Source organism: Agelaius tricolor, unplaced genomic scaffold (genome assembly GCF_023055355.1).
Source record: "Agelaius tricolor isolate 1412-34295 unplaced genomic scaffold, bAgeTri1.0.p SCAF_12, whole genome shotgun sequence".
NCBI classification, from domain to species: Eukaryota; Metazoa; Chordata; class Aves; order Passeriformes; family Icteridae; genus Agelaius; species Agelaius tricolor.
In genome coordinates this window covers 21495827-21514326 of record NW_027269272.1, presented here as the reverse complement: position 1 = coordinate 21514326, position 18500 = coordinate 21495827, and the positions used below count along the sequence as shown (strand labels likewise).

Here is an 18500-nt window from a genome sequence, read left to right as displayed (position 1 = left end):
TCATCAGTGGCTAACACAAGCACTTTTCAATAAATAGACTAACTCCATTTGAGCACATTTCAGGGATTTCCTTTGTGTATTCAGAAAGGACAGGCAAATTATTTCAAAATTAAACGTGTAGAATGACCCAGTTTATTGCAGCTTAAATAACTGTGGAACACATCCTTGAGCAATCCCAGATCCATAGAAAAATACATTGCCTGCAAGGGCACAATAATGCTGCAGGCTGGCCATTTTTCCTAAGCTGGGCTAATTCAAGAGGGGTAAAGTGAATGCAGCTCACTTGCCTTTCTCTGTAGTAAAACACAGCCTCATGTGCCTGTGCTCACACAAAAAGTCTGTGATGGGGCATGAAAGTAAATCTGCAGCTTAGTCCCTCTGTAGCATCCTAACCACTGAAAGAGAGGAGCCAGCAAAAAAAAAAAAAAATAGAGTAGAGAAAGCAAGTAGAGAATAAAGGAACTTCCTCCCTAGTTATCCTCTCACTTTTTATGTCTTTTATGTTTTGAAGGCCTAACAAAAATTTTTCCTTGTAGCGTAGTTATTTTCTACACGAAATAATCTGATACCACACTTATCTGCAATTTTAGAAGCCTTCATCTACCACATTCATATCTAGCAATTGTTAGAACAAAGATTTTATCAGTTGCCAATATTTGTTCATTCAACACGCAGCAGAAAGTAATCTTAGCTCAAAGAGTTTTTAAAAATACAAGTTAGCGCCTGAAATGCATGAAATAAAGTTCAGTATAATTAATATAGTAAAAGTCTCAGTCACCAAAAGGAAATTGCAGGGTGTGGGTGTCTTGCTGCTACCTGTTGCCTAGCAATGCTGCATACGTGTGGCACAAGATTGATAGATATCACCCACTCAGATCGCTGCATTCAGACCTTCACCGCCGCCCTGGCACCGGGAAAAACTGCCAGCAGGAGACAGAGAAATAACAGATGGGAGCAGAAGCCTCACACAGTCACTTTTTCTCAGTGTCCATCTCTATACTGCCCAAAAGATCAGGGATGTTCAATTTTATCGAGTCTGCTTTTTGCTCTGTGTAAATGTGCACTTCTGTATAAATATATATAAACGAAACTTTCTTCCTAGCTAGGTGTATCTGGGTCGTGCAAAGTACAGGCAATGATATCTTGAAATTAAAATGGCAATTCAGTTTTATAATTTTTAGTGACTCACACTGCATTACCTTTAAGTAGGATGAACAAAAATTTCTCAGATATTATAGATAATTATAATGTTATTACAGCATTCCTGATAGCAAATGCTAAAGTTAAGATTAAGATGCAACACAGCATTTTAGGCAACTCATACCTTCTCAAAATACACTTTTTGCTAAAATTTTCCATGATCCACTTGGCTTCAAAGTCAGCTTTTTTTTTCTGAGAAATCTTTCTGTGGAATTAGTTCTGCCATTTTTGAACCGAGTCAGGAGGCTCCATATGTTCTATTTTAAATTCTGGACTTGCATAATTCCAACAAATGACTAAAGATAGAAGCCTCAGACCTGACAGGTTTTATAATACTCATTAAAGGAAGAAAATAATCTTGGTTTGAAGAAAATTACTTGAGTTTTTAAAAATAATGCCATCCAAAACAATTTCCTGCTCATGCACAATTAGAATTTGAAGATGGTTTTCAGGCCAAAATGCTGTTATATGAGAAGTCCTGCTCTTAAGTATTAAAAATCATTACACTTGAGAGCCTTTTTTGTTTAGCCCCATCCATTAATAAGGATTAATTAAAATAATACAAAGGACCAGAAAAAATCTAATTATAAAGAGACCAAACAATCGGTCCAATAGAGCATGAAGTGAGCAGCCATCTGTTGAACAGTCCTGTTTGCTAAGAGCTCAACATCCATCTTAGTCGTGGAAAACAGAGGAACTAACAACACAGAAACCAAGGAGGGCTTGGTAAATAACAACAAGTGAGACAAGTGAAATAAATGGGAATTACAGTTGATCCTAATGCCCAGGAAATGTGGAGATTGCTTTCCTGGGGAGCGCAACAGCCAACCATTGATGGATGATGAAGAGAGTTCCAGCCCAGACTAGCAAAATTCACTGGGTAATATGGAGAGGGATGGGATGGGATGGGATGTAAGGCACAGATAGCTGCTACCCTCAGCCTGTAGTCTTGGACTTGCACTAAGCCTCTCAGTGCCTCCACACGACTGACAAATATCTGCTTTTCAGCTCATTTTAGGGTGAAAACACTTTTTGTGTTCACAAGGAGTATCTCCACTGCATCCTGGTTTTGCTCACGTTTGGTGGTGTTCAAAGCACTTGGATAAAATTTTCAGAAGTTATCAAGTGACTTAAAACCTACAAGTACCAGAGAGCTGCCTCCCAGCCAGCTCCTGAAACACCCACACAGCAGTTGCTGCTCACCACAGTCAACTCCCACACCGAGTTTGGGACTTGGGGTCGCTTACACAGAGCCTAAGACCCAAACAAGGCAGTTGCAAGAAAACCTATTTAGAGCCAATTAACAGCAAATGTTAAAAGGAGAGGTGTTTAGGGGGGCTCCACCTTTCGGGGTGGGCACCTGAGCCAGCTGGGGTGGTGGACTGCAGCTCCCCTTGTGAGGACCAGAAGCTCAGCAGTGCTGTTGCAGGTAGGTAGTTACACTGCATTTTTTGAGTGAAAATTACTAGTTATCTCTCTATTTTCTTTTTAAAACACGGCAAGAGGAAGATTTTGTAGTTTTATTGCCTTTTATGTACCCTTCACAGTTAAAGTGGCTGAAAAAATGGAAGATTTTGTTTGTTTGCACGTGTTGTGAGTGGTTCTGAATTGTACCTTTGAGCATGGGGTTTTGACTACAAAGGAAAATGAGGAGGGCTTGTCCTCTTTGGTGAGACACCCAAGCTTTGTGGCAGGGAGTGCAAACTCATGGGCTTGTGCAGAGGGCACACAGGAGAGCTGGAAAGCTGAAAAGGAAGGGGAGTTGTTGTATTCCCTACCCTATTTTTAGCTAATAGTGTTATAATACAAAATGTTTTCTGCAGACGTGAGAGTGGTTTTAGAAACAGTAAAACACAGAGTTACAAAATTTTGAGGAATGGGGATTAGGGCTCTAATGAGAGGATTTTGCTGACTTTTCTGTGGTGTTTCTTGACCTCGACATGACATTTGTCTTTTTTTTATCATTAATATGCGTCTTCTTGGCAGCTGATGATAAAAAATTATGGCTTTTTTTTATGTAACAAAGGAGAAAGTATTTATTTTTGCTTATGGCTAAGGAAGCCAGCCTGGTTTTCTCTCCCACAGCAATGTGGGTATCCTGAGAAAGCTGGGAGGCTCTGTAAGAGCAGGTGCCATTACTCTTAATCACTCTGTGGGTCTGCCACTATTACTAGGCAGAATTCTAGCTTGGAGTTATTATTCCCCTCAAATGCTGTGATAGCATTTGCTTTGAGAGGAAGTGAGGCAAGGGAATGGAGCAGCTCAGCCTCACTTCAGCCTGTTCCAAGGTACCCACATTCCTGGCTGGAGGAACGCGACGACTTCAGCTCCGTTCTGATGACAAGGAAGCCTTTTCTCCACTCAGAGCGTGGAAAGGTGCCAAGAGCAGCCCCATTATTTGGCAGGCAGGAGGTAACCTTACAGTAAACAGCTGTCAACTTCACAGTCTGGCTGAATTTTAATAGCTCAGAGACTAAAGAGAGTTACGGTTGTGTCTGACCCCACGGGGTCTGGGCTGAATTACTCTGGGCTGCACTGGAGCTATCACATTAGGGTCAGGTGACTTGTCTATATAAATTCCTCAAACGTGCCATTAAAATGTCAGTTCTTAACTTAGCTGGAGCTATAAAGCACTTCAGCACAGCTTAAATCTCTGATCTCGTATAAAACAATCAAAGCAGAATAAAAAGAATATTGTGTGGCTGGAGGCAGTGTCACTTTTAGCCATGTGCAGGTGGATGCCATTGCTCCTGAGCATTTTTGGTGAGGCTTAGTCCAGGTAAAACAATGTAGTATTTTATAGAAAACATAAAGAATTTGCCTGTCTAACATCACTCCCGTGTGTCAATCCCTTTCCTCGTTCTTGCCTGTTCATTAAAACATAAGAAGGATTCCCATGCACACAAAATATGGACAACTACTTTAAAAAAAATCTATTTTAAGAGAATTACTCATGGTGAATATTAGGGCTCTTAGAATATTGATAGAGATTGGTAAGCAGGAAGGACCTTTAAAATTGGAAAGCAGAAGATAACTTTTAAATCAGGCCAGTGGCAAGTGCTAGTCTGAATCACAGCCTGGAAAAAGGGGAAAAAAATCCCCAAACACACCATTTGGAGCAGATTGTGCTGAAGCAATGATTTATGACCATTTCTTATGCATAAAGAAGGAACAGTTAAGTCTGTACTGTAATTCTGCAGTTAGGCAAGTACCTTCAGTTGCTGCTGTGGAGTAGCACATGAACTCACCTATCTGTCAGTGACAGCAGACAATTAAAGCAGTAATTTAATTGGGGATTGTGGAGCAAAGAGTGCTGGGAAGAATATCGATACCTTAATAAAGGCTCAAGCTGTGGTAATGGGTCCTGGTGGTAATGTGCAGCATGATGAACTAGGGTTTTGATTTGAGGAAAGTTATACAGAGATGCAGAACAAGTGAAAAATTACAAGTCACAGGTGACTGGCTACGTGTGGTGTCAGAATCAGCCTGCACCTGGCTCCTGAATACACACCTGCACCAGAGTGCTGCTTTTCTTACAGTTTGGAGTGTGCATTTTCTAACAGTGATCTGCACAGCAAAGCACTGTCTGTCACAGAAGGTGAGGGCAGATATACTCTCCTCTACTTATGTTTTAAGCTCTAATCTTTATATTTTTCTGATACTCCTGCTCCCTAGGAGTCAGAAATCCTCCAGCACTTCTCAAAAAAAAAAATTATCCTGCAGTGCTGATGAGTGCTTCTTCAAAATGGATGCAGTTTGGAAGATAAACTTGTGCCCTGCAGAGAAGATAAAATGTAGATTTATTGAAGCAAACAACAACGAAAAGCTGTATATTGCGGTTTGAGTCCTTTATATATTTTAGGATCTATAAAATCAGGCTCCTTGCCCTTTATACAGTGAGTCAAGCAGGAAAAACCATTGAAAGTTTTCTTGATTACCAATCTTTTATGTCCCCTATAGACAAGCATATATTTGTGTGATTTGAAGAGAAACATATTTCTTTAATAAAATCAAGGCAGAGATATCAAATTCCTCTTTATGCCTTATCAATAAGTTTTCTTTTGATATCAATGCAGATTGATTTTCTCAATGCCTCACCAAAGTCATGGAGGCACCTTCAGTACTCCAAGTTTATTTCCAGAGGCTTGGACCTCTTCACTTAGGACTGGATTTATTGCCTCTGATAAAATGCAGGTAAAACAGGCTTTGTGCAGAAGAAAGTTGCAAAGCAGGAGGATTGGGAAGGGGTGCCCATGGAAAATGCAGAGCAGCTCCTCCATAGCCAGTCCTCAGTCCCCTGGCTGAAAGCAGCACTATTACAGCTGCACTCCCATGTGCTAAAGCACAGCACTCCTACTTCCAAGAAATTACTTAGAATTCAGGTGTCCCTGTTCCTTTCCCAGCTGGACCAAAATTCCTCCCTGAGCTGCCATGTGTGGAGCCATGATGAGCCTCAGTGTTGTGTGGGGTTTGTTCTGTTAATCTGGGTGTGATAAATCACAGTCAAATCACGACACTGAGCACTCCAGCGTTAGTTGGAAGCTCAAATATTGAGAGCTTAGCTTACTTATTGCCATGGCAATCACCATTAAAATTATTTTTAGCTTATATTAAAGGTAAAAAAAAAAAGAAAAAAGAAAAATCAAAAAGCATTTGAAATGTGAAGTACAAAGACTTTAATTTAAAAAAAAAACCCATTCTGTATCCCTTCAGTGAGGGGACCTTTTATTAGTGAGCCCTGGGTCTGACAATTTTGGATGATTAAATTTTATATTAAGTGTCTTCTCGGGGACAAGAAAAAAAAAAGGTAAGTGCAGCTAGGCTGGAGTTGCTGCTGGTCATGGTCTGATCTTGTTTTTATGAAACAACTGATCATAACCTGAGCATGATGCAATAACTCTGCCTTGGATAACTCTGGTGGCCCCTTGCTGCCTCCTCCTATCTCTAAAATACAGAATTTAGCAACAGGTATTTTAATGCACCAAACTACTGTGGTTTAATTAATAGTTCTTTTTTAGAGAGGTCTAACAATATTTGTCAATGTTTTTTTCTGCTGGGCATTTCACTTTTTCATTCCAAGCTCACAAAAGAAAGATGGCACCCCCAACAGTAATACGTAATAATTTATTTCAAAATATAAAAGTAATTAAAAAAACTCCTGCATTCCTTGTTACAGTGTCTGTGAAATGTACAGTCTAAAAGGCATGATAAAAGAGAACTCTCTTACTAGGGATGTCATAGGGGATGGTGAATAGATACAGGTAATTACTATTTCAAATGTCTAATGACCTTTTCACTAAAGCACAATGAACTTCTATCACGCTCTGCTGCTCTTGGTAGAATATGTGATCTTCATGCATACAGATGCACAAAAAAGTCCTTGATTTCCTCATAGAGTAGTCTAATTCAAGAACTTGCACTGTGGTTACTCTTTCCCCCAGATGTTGGAGTGGGATGTTTGAGAAATAAATGCCTTAAGTCAGTATTGCTCAGGCTGTGGCCAGAATTTGCAATGTCTGGTGTTTCTGCATCATCTGTGCTGAAACACGGTGAGAGTTGATGGATGCCAGCATAAACTGTAAGGCAGGCATGGGTGGTAGAGGCAGATCAACAGGGACATTTGCACCAGTGCAATTCTCTGCTCTTATGAGGAGACACAAAACGGTGACAGGTGCAGCATCTGCCAAATTGAGTTGTTTGTAGTGTGGCAGCCAGGAATATACCTCGGTTTGCTCAACAACAAAAAGTGTTTAAATAAAAAAAAAAAAGTAGCATTCAAAAGAAGATCAAAAATACCTAATTACCATTCAGACAATAAGCTACAATACTGAAATGTTTCATTATAAAACGAACAATAAAACTTCTGTGGTTTGTGTTTAGGGACAACCTGGAAAATCAAGAGTTCTGAGACAGAAAAATCAAACATATTGAAGGCTTTTGTGCTCCAATTCTAGGGGAAATGACAGTGCCTATTGTTGCTGTCTGTGTTGTGAAGATGTGAGTCTGATGATTAGGAGGCAGCAGTCCCTGCCAAATAATATTAGAGCACTTTTTTATACAGAAGTATCAGAACTACTCAGATGATTCTGATCACACCATTTCTCACTGCTTTCAGGACTGGGCTAAGTGGGAAATAGAAAGGTGGAGTCAAAATATCCTGTCAAAGTAGAACACTTCTACTTGCTGCTTACATTAATCACAATATATGGAGGCTCAACAGCTTGACCATGACTCAGGTGTGTGGGAGAATTGGGTAGAATCACATAAGATTAGTAAGTGGTTCCTTCGTTCTGGCTGGTGCTCTATTCATGCTGGAATGCACTGCCACACTATAATGCTTTTCATTTACAAAAAAAAAAAAGTTCTCTGACTGTCATAGTTCAGTCTTAGAAAAGAGTGGGGGGAAAACTCAAAGGATTTCTCACCTACTCACAGAGAAAATTTTGCTCATTAGCCTTTGATTATTGCAGTGTGCAGTGAGAACAAAAAAGCCTCAGCATAAGCCATTTTTTTGGCAAATGTAGAAGTACATAATTTCCTGTTTTAAATGCATGAAGCCAAACTTGAACCACTTTGGGTATTTATACTGAGAATGGGAAGGCAAAAGGGGTCTTGGCTGAATGGCTCCACTTTAACCTTCTGTGCTGGAGAACTGTCTATGAAGGTGGTGATTTCTGGACAAAAGGATTAATTGAGTTAATAACCTGAACAGTGAGGTAAAGAATAATTTACAGTCATAGCTGGTGTGAAAGCCCTGTTGTTTCTTTAATTGTGGTATTGACTGGCATTGCACTGCCATAAATTGTCCTGCAAGAATATATGTACACAAGCTTGAAAGTTTAGTCTGTTGTGATTGAGACAAAAAAAAGACTCTACTTTCAGAACTTCACTGGTCTGTAAAATAACTAAAACATTTTCCAGGGATAAGAAAGATGGTGTGATTTGATACACATTTTTTAAAAGAATATTGAAGTTATACTTCCATTTAATTGAGCCATTAATCCTAGAAAATTGGCTCCCACATGTAACCTGAAACCATACTGCATTCTTCTACTTATTTTCTGATATCACCAACTGAACATAGATCAAAGAAAATAAATCTGCTTTCTTGTTCAAAATATGAGCAATTTCAAGAGAAAACACCAAGTGGAAGAGAAACCTGAAGGAAAAAGAGAAAAAGCAGTAACTGCAACAGATAAATAAAATGCCTGCCTCTGACTAATAAACTGAGAACCTGAGTACTGTGCTTGACAATAATATAGGAACTATAATTTGGCTCACAAACCTCTCAAGAAGCAGTAAAAACTGGTATGTGTTTTCTCTAGGAGATGCTGGGTATGTTGTTGACCTCATCATTCTAAGATGTTTCTTCTGTGGATATTCAGAGCACACAGCACTTCATCTGAAATGCCTTGTTCTGATTGCTGGAGTGTTACACAGCTATTTTCTTGTACAATTGGAGCTATGCAGGAGCCAAAGCACAGATCCCAAGCATGAAGTGGTAAAGGGTCCTGGGGAAACAGTCAGACAATAAAATGTGCACTGCAAATATTGAGTGAGGCAGTGAAATGTGGCCTGTTGTCCTTCTGCTAATACCCCCCAGGCCATCTGTAAGTGGCCTTTATGAGCCACCTGTCATTTAGGCAGTGGTTAGTTCACTAATTAGTAGGATAGTCACCAGACCATGCTGCTGGACAGGCATTTTCTGCTCATGCTGGTGAGCAGAGAATACAGAGCTCTCGGGTTTCCATCTGCAGGGAAATTCTTTACAGAAAGCAGAGTGCTAGGAGCTTTTCTCATAAAACCAGGTACAGAGGGCACAGATATTGACAAGCCAACATCCCAATAACTGTATTTTAGGGCTGAGAGCTGGAGGTTTTGGTGTTCTAAGCAGAGTTTTAGCTTGCAGCCCTTAGGGATGCTGCCAGTGAGCAGCGTGGTGCAGCTGCACCCCAGGGTTGGTCAGGCTGGCAGCAGGGTCAGCTGAGGAAGGAAACTTTGTGGTGATGCTGGAAACAAAATTGGTTCTTTCACTGCATTCTAATGACCTACATGATTTTGCTTGGCACATGGCTTACCTTGGATCCACCCATTTGCTCCTGATCTTGGCCAAATCTCTGATCCTTTCATTGTCTCCCATGGCTTTGATTCTCCTTTATCATTCCTCACTAGCAAAGGATAGGTTTATTTCCTGCTCATTTAATGCTAGATAAGGAGAGGTGTTCAGGCATCTAAATTTGTAGAGAGATTGAGTCTGTTTGCAATTCTGGCGCCTAGTTTTTCTGTTATAAGCCAGAAAAATTTCCTTACTTGTGGTGAAATTGTCTGCCTTTCAGGAAGAGACACCTGCATTGATTTGATTGTTAGTTAAGGTCATTTAAACCACATTAAAATATATGTGCATTTACTGATTTAGAGTGCTGTGAATTGCCCTAGGGTTTCAGGACTGACTCTTCAGCTGATGGACATCTGGGAAATTTCCTGTACCTTTCAAAGAAGCCATGTCAATTTATATTAGCAGGAGATTTGGTATTTAATTATTTTCATAATGGAATATTAGCTCTGAATACAAAGGTCCATAAATATCATCAGTAGGTGGGGGTGGGGTCTCCAAAGATGTTTGAATTGTCCTTTCCTGTGTGTATCTCTTTATGCAGAAGAATTTCACTAAATATTTCTCTAAACGTGCATGGAAAATTTGAGCAGCAGATAGAATCTATAGTGGAAAGACAGTTGTGTATTTTCATGCAGAATTGATGACTAGTTATGGGAGGCAGAATTACCAACTCTAGAGAACACAGATGTTAACTGGCATAATGCCCTCTTGATGCAAATAAATACATTAGATGCTATAAAAGATTTTAAAACAGGAGAGCTCATCTTGGCAGGAGATATATTTGCTGGATTTGTGCTATTCATTTTGTTTTATAGAATTGCTGTGGATTTGGAATAGACTATTTGAGGAGCTTCTAAATGCACCAGTGGAATGAGACTTTAAATTCATTTTATTTCTGATGTTTTGTAAAGGGAAAAACATGCTTAATTTGTGCACAGACACTTCACCCCCCCGAGTACCCCAAAGTGTCTGAGCTACAGGCCTGGTAAATGCAGCAGTGACTTCATCCCAGAGTGGTGAAAGGCTGGACAACTGTTCAGGCATGCAGGGTTCTTGGTGTGTCTGGAGCACTGCAGAAGGGAGTGCTCCCTTCCCATTCAGAAGCTGGGATATTTGCATTCTTCCTCCATCATTAATATTCCTTATGAGCAAAATATCACTGTTATCCCCACCAAGTTTTTACCACCTGTCATTCAAACCCTTGCTTTGGTTCCCATGTGATTTTTTGAATTTCTTCCAAGTAAGACCAGGCAGAATATAATGTGACCCATCTCTTCCTAGAGATTTATTTTTTTTGTGACAAAAATACAGGAGGTTTTTTGTGAGTCCATCTTTTATAAGCTGAGGAACATGGGCATCTATTAAGGGCAACAGATTTGAAGGTCAAACATTTGTTTACAGCTGTGGGGAAGTATTGCCAGGGTAGTTTAGGGAGTGCTGTATGTGCTGTTTGCAGTGGATTTTTTTTTTATATATTATTTTTATGAGGACAGTGAAAGGGGCCCACACCTCAACTGCCCACTTCTGTCCCAGGGTATGAGAGCAAGCCCAGAGAAAAGGGACTGGAGGAGGTGGACACTGGTTTGATTTGTGATAGCATTTCCTGTCTTTGAGCCTTGCCATTCATTGGGATGAGTAGAGCAAAAGGCAGTAGGGTTTTTCCCTCTCTCCTAAGTGGCTGTCACACTCCATAGCAGCTGCTCTTACATCTTGCAGTGATTTTTTTTTCCAGGACAGGTCCCTTTTAACTTCCTGATTTCATTTTTCAAGCGATTTGAAGCATTTTGCCACCTCCTATTGTCCCTCCTGTTTCCCCTGATGTTGGTAGGTTTTTCTTTTTGTTCCATGCTGTTGTTTTATGAAGCCTTTGTCTCCTCATAGTTGTCTGTCTCCAATACCTGCTACTGTGAGCTCCCTTTACTACTGTCTGCATTTCTGTGTCACATCAATCTTGCAATGTGACAGATGCAAATCTGTCTAAAATAACCTGTGCATGATGCATGCAACCTGAAAATAAACATTTATTTCAGTGTCAGGTGCATCATACCTGCAAATAACCTCATTTATCTAGACACATTTATTTTAATGCTTATTGTATAAATACCAGTATCTCAGCATACTCTACAATACCATCTGCCACTTGCTCTTCTATTATGCATAATTTAATATAGTCCTACATTACTCCAAGTTTTTATGTTGCTGGGTTCATGCACAGCTACAGCCTTCAACAAGGATGCAAGTGTGGTATGGAGATTACAGAAAATATTACACAGAGGTTTAAGTGGTGCTTTTGGGCTGGAGGATGTTAATGCAGACAAGGTATCTGACACTTGCAGTTGCACAATGTGCATTGGTGCAGTATTTTTCCAGACTTGTTTTGAATCTTCTCAGTAACTTTAAATAACCAAAGGTAAAATGACAGAATTTTATGATAAGAAATACAGGTTTATCCCCACTCACTGATTTTCCAGCTCTCCCCAGGCTAGACAACTGAATTCATGTGTTCAGGTGAATTAAACTATAACTTCCTGGATTGCTGGAGTGTTTCTGTGGACCATTATCACTGGCAGGGCACTGAAATGCCTTTATTTGATCATGCTGTTAATGCCTGGCTCTTGAAGAAGCCAATATACATAGTAAGGAGATAGAGCAAGTCCTGCAGTAAACTGTGATTAACCAGCATTAGTTTCTCTTGCTACCACAACTTGGTTAAACTTTTGAAGCCTGAGATTACTTGTGCCTTTGTTTCATGTTCCAGGACATGCCAGGATATTCTCAATAACTCCAGCTTGTTCAAAACACAGTTATGCCGTATTAGCACTCTGAATAATAAGAATTTACAACAGCTGAAGCTTGGTGCCTGTTTCCAAGGGAAGCACTGAGTATCCCAAATCCAGCCTCTAACCATGAGCTGTTTGGGTTGCTGCATGCCCTTCCTCTGGCATATCACTGCTCCTCCAGAAGTTCTCCAAGATGAAAGTTAGAAGCTGGGAATTGGATGTCAGGTAGATCCTGTGGTCTAAAAATAAGCTAAACCTAGTGAACAGGTCAGGAGGACAGAGCCTCAAGCTGTGCCAGGAGAGGTTCAGGTTGGACATCAGGAAAGATTCCCTCATGGAAAGGTTGTTGAGCATTGGAGTGGGCTGTACAGGGAGGTGGAGTCACCATCCCTGGAGGTGTTCATGGAATGACTGGCTGTGGCACTTGGAGCAGCCACAATTTTGTGGATAAGGTGGTGATCAGCCAAAAGCTGGACTTGATTATCTTGGAGGTCTTTTCCAACCTAAATGATTCTATGATTCTAAATTAAATCAGTTCCTGCTGACTTGAATACCTCTAATTTCTCTTCATACCATTTTACCTCTCTGTTGGTTCTGGTGTCGTGTTCCAAGGCCAGAGCTAAAATTCAAGAGTTTCATTGAGGACAGGACTGCCATGAGCTGCAGCAGAGCACAGAGCCCTCCCAAGAATTCCCACCCCAGAGCTCACCAGCTGGCTCTTCATGACTGGGCTTTTCAGCAGTACTTGTGCTCAGCCAACCTCCATCAATTCTTGAGCACTTTGTGCTTGATCACTGGTAATTTTTCATATTTAAGATAAAGCAGTTCTCATTGCCCCCACTTCGCAATCAAGAAAGTGATTTTTAGAGGAATTTGAGAAAACTTGTGCTTTTTTTTCATCAGTATTACAACGAACTGTATTGTTGAGGCAGTGGCCAAAGTCTGCTCCTGTTTTTGATAAAGAAAGGGCTGATTTGATACAAAAAACCCCAATCTGTGGAATTAGGAAGTAAGACTTCAGAATTTCTATCCTCATTGACCTCAGCAGAGCTTTTCAAGACTCCATTAGTAAGTATGAATCTGAGAAATGCGTTAGCAAATTCAGTGCCAGCTAAGCAGTGGGTAGGTTTGGCTGATCTTAGAGCCCTGATCTTATTAGAGAGAAGCTGTATATATTGAGCAGATTTTTCAGACCAGAGTGTGAAAACTCTGGATATTAAGGTGCTCAGTTGTGAATTACACTTGGCTCTGCTGCTGTCCTAAATGGTTATTTTTTTCCTTTGTTGTGATCCAGATTCCCATGTTTCTTTTCCTCTCAGTTCTATAGTGGATTTTAGGGATAAGGTGGAGAGTGTACAGAAAGAAAAATGGTACTAATATGCAAACTTCAATTATGAGTGTGTCCCAGCAGTGGCTGGGATGCAGTGTTTTAGCACAGCTGTTGAACCAGGATATTTCTTGAGGAACATGATATGGAACAGAACAAATATCAGCTTAACTGGATCAATATTCTCATAAATGCAGATAGTGCAAAGTAGTGTAATGGTTGCTTCCATAGATGCTGAGCTCCTCTTTCCCCCTCCATATTTAAATGTGATTTTTGGACATGATGCATAGTTTTTCAGCTGAAGTAAAAAAATACCATGCTTTTGTATACTTAACTATGAGTTAGAATCTTCTAAGTCTCAAAATTACTCTGTACAGTACTGATGAAAGCTTAAGTGAAAGTGCACAAAGCGTTGTAACCATAACGAAGAATCAGAAATTACACACAAAAGTAAAAAAGAATGGCAAGCTGATGTTCCTTATTGTTTTATCCCTTCCTTTTTATTTCTAAATTTTGGTCTTGAAATTAAACTGAGCCTGCTCCCAAAAGGCAGAACGCAAAGATTGTATGCACAAGGAACGTGAATGGACTGTGCTGGAGTGTCCTTTTGTGGGTCTATATCTCTTACTGAAAGCTTGTATCACCTATGCATGATCATCACATTTCTTACAGTACAGAAGGAGGGAAAACTAAAGCAAGATTTCCAGTGTATTTGTCTTTTGTTTGAAGCGATGCCACAATATACACTCATTTTCAAGGGAGTGACGTTTAGTAGATACTTGTGTTTATATTCTGATTTTATGTTAAATAGCTCAGGCAGAGGACCTGGGCTAAGGCATTTAACACCACGTTCATCATGGTCTTTGAGATGGCAGAGGAGGGTGTGACTGGTGTGCATTGCAGAAGTCACACTCACAAGTTTTGCATAGTCAAGGGCAGGATATCTCTGAATTTTTCAAAAATGTTGAGTATTTACCAATCTCAAAAAAATGGAGTTTATTCTGGCTTTGATAATAGATTTAATTGGAGGTTGCAGCCTGTTTTCTACAGGAATACGAATCTCATTTTACTTAAAATAGAAAGAAATTTGTTCTTCTCCAGCTTTTTCTTTTTTGATAGGGTGCTTGACTACTGTATACCCCTAATGGGAAAATATTTTGCTTAAGTTCTATTTTTATCTCCTGTTTGTTTATTTTTAATTACTACTTCAATATCCTGGGATTCACCATCGATCTTCATCTGCCTACACAATTATCCCTAGCTTGCTGAAGGGTTTGTTTATTTTTGAAGTTATATGAGTTATATGTGCTCTGTTAAGGTTATTTGTGAGTGTGTCTAAGTACTGGTAACAGGAAGATTCTGATTTACAGGGAGGAAAGATAAATTGATGTTACTGGTGTAATGAGGGTGTAACTCAAAGAGAAGATGTCTGAATGCTGTTGCTGTCTTGGGGTGATTTTTCCTTCTTACAGCCTCTTGGGGAAGTGCACATCATGGAGTGAGATGTTCCTGCCCCAAGGTTACCTAGGGAACACTGTAACATAAAATGTGGGAGGTTAATGCCTTTAAGAGTGTTTTAAATGCACTGAAGTTCTTTGCACAGCAACTCCCACTAGCTTGAGAAGTATTTCATAAATTTATGAAAATGAATCTGCAACTTCACAGGAAGAGACAGTTCTTACTTCTCACCTTACTGGAGGGTCTACTCTGTGTAGGTTTTGCATTATCACTTAAAAATGAATTCCACCATTTTGTTTTAAGTTAATGAAACCCTATCTTTGATCAGTAGATCAGTGTATTTCAGCTGATATAACCTAAGGTTCTGTCCGAAAATTAATTTTTCTCCATCTGCAAAGAAATTACTTTTCCTCTATAACCAAATAGGGAAAGTGTTTTCTGTCCCAGTTAAGGCAATATTGGCAGCAGAACTCTGTACTTTTCTTCAGCTCTAAATGTAGTTGATATATTTCTTCCTAACTTTTAAATGCATGAAAATGTTCAAAACTGAATGGGACTTGGAGGAACCTGGTCTAGTGGAAAGTGTCCCTGCCCATGGTGGAGGAATTGGGTGTGGATGATCTTTGACATTCCTTTCAACCCAAACCAATCTAATTCCATGATGTAGAAATTTGTCTGGTATTAAAAAGGGTTAAATGTGTGCCTCAGATAGGATGATCTGTGGCTCACAAGGGGACTCCTGCACCCAGTGGCTCTCCCTGACAGCTGGTGCCATTGCCCTTGAGTTCATATCTGCCATGTATTTACTGGAAGCAACTTTAGTCTGTAAATTTTGGACATTTCCCATGGAGGTACGGGAAAACAACTTCACTCAGGTTAAAAAAAAAACAACAATTCAAGAGAAACTTTAACTTGCAACCAATGGCCAAAGCTAAGAAACCAGGGAGTAACCATGATGATGCTCCAATGGCGTTTAACAGGTGATAGGTTTGTGCTGGGGTACACATGGACATGAGTGATGACCCAAACCTGGATGAATTTACACAGTTTATAACACTATTGAGACTCCCTAAAAACTTCTGTGGGGTGAGGTCTCCTGTTGTATGGGTGTCCTGTCTATTTTCCAGGGGATCTGCTCCTTCTCATTCCCACCATCAGGAGAATGTGTGGGGTACCTACCACAGCCTTGGGGTGGGGAAAGGCTGGAGGCTGTCAGGGAGCTGTGGTGTGTAGGGAGGTGTGTGCTCCTGACAGCACTGCAGTAACAAATAGCGACTCCAGGTTTGTGATCAGTCTGAAAGCTGCTCTGAATCTCTCCCATGTACTTGCTTTCCAAAACTGAGACCATTTCTAAAAGGCCTGACAAAGAATGTTGATCATTGAATCACCCCGTAAAATTTGAGAGAACTGTAATTATAAGCAGTGGGGAAAATCTATAGAAAAGAGATAATTTCCCATTAAATTCAACGGGGAAGTTGTCAGCTGGTATAAATCAATGAGTTTATTGATTCCCAGGAGCCTGTTTGCACAATATAAGGGTTCAGCCCCACTGGGTTTGGGAACAAATTCCGTAGAACCCATTTGGTGTCGATTATATTCATTTTTATTCTGTTCAATATGACTAATGACTGCTGTTCCCTCGGTGTGAATGGACCAAAGGGCTCCTGTCAGAGCCTTCTGCTGGAGTGACTCACCCAGGAGAGTGAGGAGCAGTGACAGATCCTGCAGCTGAGCAGGGAGGGCCGCGGGGATTTGTTGTCAGGAGCGGCATCACACGTGCAGGAGAATCAAGTCTCTGCCAAGTGAACCCTGAGCTGGGTTCTCCTCCCTCTCTGTACTGTGTGCTGCCACAGAGCTCCAGTCTCACTGCAGGCTCTGAAAGGTCCGTGTGCTGGGCAATTAATCTAAATTATGTGTGCATTTTTGAATGTGTCACGCCGCATCATTTGAACCATCGTACAAACAATGGCTGCAGTTCAGGTGGAGTTCACTCCCAAAGATTCCACTGGCCCTAAGTAAAGAACCTTTAATTTTGTAAATGAAACAGTGATACAGACCCCTTTATTGTCTCTAGCACATGAAGCCTGAAACAGTTGCAGCTTACTCTATAAATCCACTTCCCCTCATTCTCTGCAATCCTCAGATTTCCTTATGCTCCCCTGACTCAGGGGAAATATTCATTAGGAAAGCACGTACAGTTTCCCTAAATATATCAAGTTTGAATTGCTGAAGCTGGTGGCTGGCTGCCTTCCACACAGTTTGTAGGGAATTTTTAAAAGAAAACCCAACAGCTGATCATGCAACTAATCCAGATTTTCATTCTTTCATCCTAAGTGAGGGAAAAAAAGTGCTGACAGCTGAAGTGCCTCCCTTAATTCCCTTCTGCAGTTTGTTATTGTGGGGCACAATGGTTTCTGCCCCATGCTGTGCTGCTTTGGGCTGTGCTCAAGGGGTGCACAGAACTTTAAAAGCCATTCACTCTCCCAGGGCATGAGCCTCTGTGCCTGAGGGAGTGTTTGACACTCATCCCTTGGAGCAGCAGTGCTGGAGGGTGGGAGGATGGAGGAGATGGAGGGTTGGGGTTCACTCAGGTTGGTCCTTGCACATCACTGAAGGACAGACTAAGGTGCTGTAATGTCCTCTGAACCACATGCAGTGAGCTTCCACCCCACATCAGCATTTCTGATTGATTGGTATTGATGCCTCAGGTTTCAGCTTTTCTATTTTTCATATTCTATTCTCCTTTAGTTGTAAGTCTATGCTTCATGTTGGGGATGGTGAGCTCTCTTCACAGAGCAGGGAGACAAAACAATTCCTTTTCTAGCTGGGGACCAAGGACAACCAATCCAGATCTCAGGCCCAAGAGCAAAAACAACGTGGGCTGAAGAGAGAAAAACAAGAAGGATGGACTGCATGGGCTAAAGCTGGAATTGGACAATTAGCTCCAATATGCTAATGGACCAAAACTGACAAAAGTGTGAAACCCCATGACCGGTTGTCCATTTTGTGGCCATTTTGGGTTGTGCTGCTCAAGGTGGATCTATTTGAGGCCTCTTAATAAATCCCTACTTTATTCTTTAGCTCTGTCTACTCTCTGTTCTAGGTCAGCCTTCACAAGGCATCAGTATCAACTTGAATTTTCTACATTTTCCTCTTTCTTTTTCATCTTTTACTTAGAAATATGTACATTTCTTCAATTCAAAGGGAATTAAACTTCTTTTTCAGTCAGAGCTATTTCACAGGTGAAAAAAGCCAAAGATGGGGAACCTGGTGGTACAAGGTGACTCAGACTTGTGGGTGACTGCATCTGCAAAGATGCCACAAAGCAGATTTCAGGCTGCTGCCACACCTGTGAATGGCTTGTGATTGATAACACCTTGCTCTTGGGTGCTTGGGTTCAGGACAAAAGGCACAGGGTGCCTGTGGTAACAAGGATTTTGAGTTCCCATTTTTTGCAAGACAGGGTCTGAATGGTTCTTTTTGCAGCCCCGTGCTGTGTTAACTGTGGTGAACAGCTGAACTCAAGTGTTGCTGTTCTAATTCCTTCTTCAGCAGCGTTTTCCCACTCCTTTACTGTCTCTATTACCCTCTTGCAGATGTCCTTCCTTCCTTCCATCAG

The 18500-nt window shown here is 40.7% G+C and overlaps 1 protein-coding gene across 1 annotated transcript in view; it reads left to right on the top strand.

The window, feature by feature from the left end:
- Positions 1–2423: 2423 nt before the first annotated feature.
- Positions 2424–18500, top strand: part of NLGN1 (neuroligin 1) — a 426523-nt gene continuing 410446 nt past the window's right edge. The window contains exon 1 of the mRNA XM_071438049.1: positions 2424–2629. The gene's annotated coding sequence lies outside the window, so the exon portion shown is untranslated. The remainder of the gene's footprint in view (positions 2630–18500) is intronic.